This window comes from Mustela nigripes, chromosome 9, assembly GCF_022355385.1.
Source record: "Mustela nigripes isolate SB6536 chromosome 9, MUSNIG.SB6536, whole genome shotgun sequence".
Classification (NCBI taxonomy): Eukaryota; Metazoa; Chordata; class Mammalia; order Carnivora; family Mustelidae; genus Mustela; species Mustela nigripes.
In genome coordinates, this window is record NC_081565.1 from 62,793,944 (window position 1) to 62,799,684 (window position 5,741).

Genomic DNA, 5,741 nt, shown 5'->3' on the forward strand with positions numbered 1-5,741 from the left:
AATAATGTAGAAACTTTGAAATGTAAAATGATTAATTAGTAAGCCAATAAAAATACAGATAATTCAGGTTTACCTAGCTGCTACAGGTTGAATTCAGACAAAATAATATTAAATCAGAAAAAGATCAGTGTCTGGGTGACTCAGTCTGTTAAGCATCTGCCTTCAGCTCAGGTCATGATCCTGGGGTCCTGGGACTGAGTCCCTGTCGGGCTCCTGGCTGAACAGGGAGTCTGCTTCTCCCTCTGCCCCTCACCCTGTCATGTTCTCTCTCTTGTTCTCTCTCTCTCTCTCTCTCTCAAATAAATAAGATCTTTAAAAAAATAATAATAATAAGAGCACTCAACTGATGTTTTTAAAAGTATTTTGAAGACTCCACACTGAGCACACAGCCCAATATAGGCTCAATCCTATGACCCTGAGATCACTACCTGAGCCAAAACCAAGTCAGACACTCAACTGACTGTACTACCCAGATATCCCCCAAAATATTAAAGGTTTATAGGAATCAGGCAAATATCTGATCAGAAAAAAGCATCCTCAAACTAATAGGAAAGTTTTGTGACATTTCTACTCATCTTTTCCCTAACCCCTTTAGGGTTTTGGTGTTGAAGCAGCAGCAGCCTTTTCAGTTCCTTTCCTTGAACCAGGGAGCAAAGCAGACTACTTGTAAGTTATCATGCATACCTGTTTTAATTGGGCAGATAAAAGGCACTTATCTATTTCATATAACTTGAAACTTGGGCAGATAAGTGGTAGGCACTGCTGTTAATAACTATAAGACTCACAGATGTCTAAGGCAAGAGACCACAAGTGGAAATATATAATAGTTCATTTAAGGTCTAGAGAAGCTAAAGTGAGCTGTTTGAGAAATTAAGACATTCAGAAGAAGCCATGTATACGAAGGAATTTAGAAAGCCACATGCATGCCCAGAAAGACCCATGAAAACTTTAAGCGTTCACCTTAGGTTGATCCCTAGGATCACAGCAAACTCATCTAAGTGTTGAAGGATTGCCCTAACTTAAAGCCAATTTGTGAAGCCTAGGGGAGTTCATAGTATTTAAGGAAATATTCATTAAAACATCTAAACAGAGGCACCTGTGTGGTTCAGTTGGTTGAGCCATCCAACTCTTGGTTTCATCCCAGATTGTGATATCATGGGTTGTGGGATCAAACCCCACATAGGGCTTCACACTTGATGGGGAGTATGCTTGAAGATTCTCTCCCTCTGCCCCTCCGTCTACTCTCCCTCTCTCTATCCTTCTCTCTCTAAAATAAATAAATCTTTTTTTAAAAAGTAGCTAAACATGAACTAAAAGAATATAGACTTCAGTGATCACACACAGCAAAGAACAGTTTTTGCAAAAATAGGTTAAAAAAAGTCTCAAAAAATGGAGTACTGCAGTCTTCAACAATCAAAAAATAAACACCAAACCCTGAGGAATGGGGAGAATCTGAATTCCAGAGTTTCCATATTATAATGGTCAAATAAACAATTTCTGACAAAACAATTACAATGCATACAAAGAATCAGGGAAGCACGGCCCCTTCAGAGGAACAAAATAAATTGATAGAAACTGTCCCTGGGATGTCTAGACATTGGCCTTACTAGACAAAAACTTTATATATTTTTTTAAATTTTATTTTGTCTTTTTCAGTGTTCCAAGATTCATTGTTTATGCACCATACCCAGTGCTCCATGCAATAAGTGCCCTTCTTAGTACCCACAACCAGGTTCACCTAATCCCCCATCCCCTCCCCTCCAAAACCCTCAGTTTGTTCCTCAGACTCCACAGTCTCTCATGCTTCATCTCCCCTTCTGACTTCTCCCAATTCACTTTTCCTTTCCTTCTTCTAATGTCCTCCAAGTTATTCCTTATGCTCCACAAGCAAGTGAATCCATGTGATAACTGACTCTCTCTGCTTGACTTATTTCACTCAGCATGATTTCCTCCAGTCCCATCCATGTTGATATGAAAGTTGGGTATTCATCCTTTCTGATGGAGGCATAATATTCCATTCTATATATGGACGATATCTTCCTATCCCTTCGTCTATTGAAGGGCAATTTGGTTCTTTCCACAGTTCAGCAATTGTGGCCATTGCTGCTATGAACACTGATACCATGTACATAACATTGCTTCTATGTACATATGGTGAAGTTGGACTCTTATCATATACTGCATACAAAAATTAAATCAAAATAGATTGCAGAACTATAACTAAGATCTAAAACTATAAAACTATTATAAGACATTATAGGGTAAAATCTTCATGATATTAAATTTGGCAATGATTTTTGGGGATATGACACCAAAAGCACAAACAACAAAAGAAAACAGATAAATTGGACTTCAAAATGTAAAACTTTTGTACATTATAGGACATAACCAATTGAGTAAAAAGGCAACTCACAGAATGGACAAAATATTTGCAAATTATATATCTGATAGGGATTCATATCCAGAATATATAGGAAACTTCTAAAATGTAACAACAACATAATCTGGTTGTATAATGAACAAAGAACTTGAATAGACATGTCTCCAGAAAAGATAAACAAATAGAAAGTAGGCATGTGGAAAGATGTTCAACATCACTTAACATTAGAAAAATGCAAATTGAGAACACAGTGAGATATGACTTCACATCTATTAGGATGTCTTATTAAAAGAAAAAAAAAAAAGAGGTGCCTGGGTGGCTCAGTTAAGTGTCTTTGGTTCAGGTCTTAATCTCACAGTCATGAGTTTGAACCCTGGAATGGGCTCTATACTGGGCACGGAGCCTATGTTAAAAATAAAAAATGAAAGAATAAAAGAAAACACAAAAAGTGGAAAATAACAACTGTTGTCAAGGATGTAGAGAAATTAGAACCCTTGTGAATTGTTGGGAATGATAAATGGCACAGCTGCTGTGGCAGACAGTTAGGTGGTCCCTCAGTAAAACACAGAATTGAATACCCAACTTTTGTATCAATGTGGATGGGACTGGAGGAGATTGTGCTGAGTGAAATAAGTCAAGCAGAGAAAGCCAATTATCACATGGTTTCACTTATTTGTGGAGCATAAAGAATAACACAGAGGACATGGGGAGATGGAGAGGAGAATGGAGTTGGGGGAAATTGGAGAGGGAGACGAACCATGAGAGACTGTGGACTCTGAGGAACTAACTGAGGGTTTGGGAGGGTTGGAGGTGAGAGTTTGGGTGAGCCTGGTGGTGGGTTTTGTGGAGGGCACATATTGCATGGAGCATGCATGTTGTGGTGCATAAGCAATGAAATCTGGAACACTGAAAAGAAATTAAAGAAAAAAAAAAGTTAAGCATTTCTGGTGGTGGGTATTAAGGAAGGCATGTATTACATAGAACACTGGAGGTGTAATGAATCTTGGAACACTGAAAAAATAAAATAAAATTTTAAAAAGTTTAAAAAAACATAGAATTATTTTATAATACTGCATTCCACTCCTAGATATACACCCAAAAGAATTGTAAGGGGCTCAAACTGATACTTGTATACCCAAGTTAATAGCAGTAGCTCTAAGGTAGAATGAATTCAAATATCCACCAACACATAAATGAATAAAGAAAATCTGGTACATACATACAATGAAATTGTGTTTCATACAATGAAATTCTGACACATACTACAACATAGATGAACCTTGAAAGTGTTACACTAAATGAAATAAGTCAGGCACAAAATCTGTGCCTTTTTAGACAAATACTGCGGGATTCCATGTATATGACATATTTAGAATATACAAATTCATAAAGACAGAATGGGACATAGACGTTATTGGGGGGGCGAGGAAGAGGGAACAGAGAATTATTGTTTAATGAGTAAAGGGTTTCTGTTTGGGATGATAGTAATTTTCTAGATCAGATAGTGGTGATTGTTGCACAACAATATGAATGAACTTAATGTCATTGAATTGCACACTTAAATAGATTAAAATTTTCTGTTTTGTATATCTTATCACAATAAAAATGCTAAATGATAAAACTCTATTCTTTGAAATTACCAACCAAAAAAATTTTCAGAATATCCATATATGCATGTAAAATTTGCATTAAAATCTTTAGGCTAAGCAGTGTTTAAAGGAAAATGTATAGTATCATACACTAATCTTTTTTAGAGTATGATATTAAAGATGGCTTACTTTTCTCTAGTAGCTCCCTTAACTTGTTTATTAATTACAATAAGATGACACTTCACACTCAATAAAATGGCTACTATAAAAATAATGATTAGTATTGACAGAGACGTGGAAAAGTTGGAATCCTTGTACACTGTTGATGGGAATGTAAAATGGTGCCGCTGCTATGAAAATGAGTACAGTCATTTCTCAAAAAATTAAATGTAAAATTTTTATTGATTCAGCAATTCCAGCAATGGATCCAGCAATTCCATTTCTGGGTATGTAGACAAAAGAATCAAAATCAGTGCCTCAAAGAAATATTTGTACACCCATGTTCATAGCAGCATTATTCACACACACACACAAAAATGAAAACAACTCATGTGTTTATGAATGGATAAACATAAATGGTATACAAATATAGCAGAATGCTATTCAGCTTTTAAAAAGGATGAAAATCCTGGGGTGCCAGTCTGGCTCAGTTGGAAGAGCATGAAACTCTTGATCTCAGGGTTGTAAGTTTGAGCCCCATGTTGGGTACAGAGATTACTTAAAAATAAAATCTTTGGGGAAAAAAGGAAGGAAATTCTAATATATGCTACAACACGGGTGAACCTTGGGTACTTTATCCTAAGCAAAATAAGCCAGTCACAAAAAGGCAAATGTTGTATAATTCCAGCTATATTCATAAAATAGTCATATTCATAAAGATAGAAAGTATAATGGTGGTGGAAATGAGCTCAAGGAAGTGGGGTATGGTGGACTTGTGAAACAGTCATTTATCTACTGTGCATGAAATCAATGTAAAATTTTGTTTTCTGGAAAATACTTTATCACTCTTTTATCTGTTGATAAAAATGTCCTGGGGTTTGGAGCATCTTCTATTCTTAGCACATATTTGCTGCTGTTTAGGAATATGTGTAGCATCAGCACAATAGTAGCCCAATTAAGAACTTTTATAATAAATATAAATGATAGTTCTAAATTTCCTTGGAAGAGTATGAAATTTATTACTCTTTAGATTCTTACACATAATAAAGACTATATATGTTGAAAAGTAGATGGGAAACAGAGTTAAGAATTGGAAAGGCAATTTGTCTCTCTCTGATCAACTTATTTTGCTTAGCATTATACTCTAGCTCCATCCATATTGTTGCAAATGGCAAAACTTTATTCTTTTTATGACTGAATAATATCCCTTCATGGAGATATATATATACATCTCACATCTTCTTTACACATTCATCTATCAATGGACAGTTAGGCTGCTTCCATACTTGGCTGTTGTATAAATAATGCTGCTATAAACATAGGGGTGCATATATCCTTACAATTATTGTTTTTCTATTCTTTGGGAAATACCCAGTAGTTCAATTACTGGATCTATTTTTTGAGGAAATGCCATATTGTTTTTCATTGTGGCTGCATGGTTGGCATTCCTACCAACAGTGCAAGAGGGTTTTTTTTTCTCTACATGCCCACCAACACTTGTTTTTTCTTGTGGTTTTGATTTTAGCCATTCTGACATGTGTGAGGTGGTACCTCATTGTGATTTTAATTTGCATTTTCCTCATGGTGAGTGATGTTTTTGGGGTGTTGAGTTT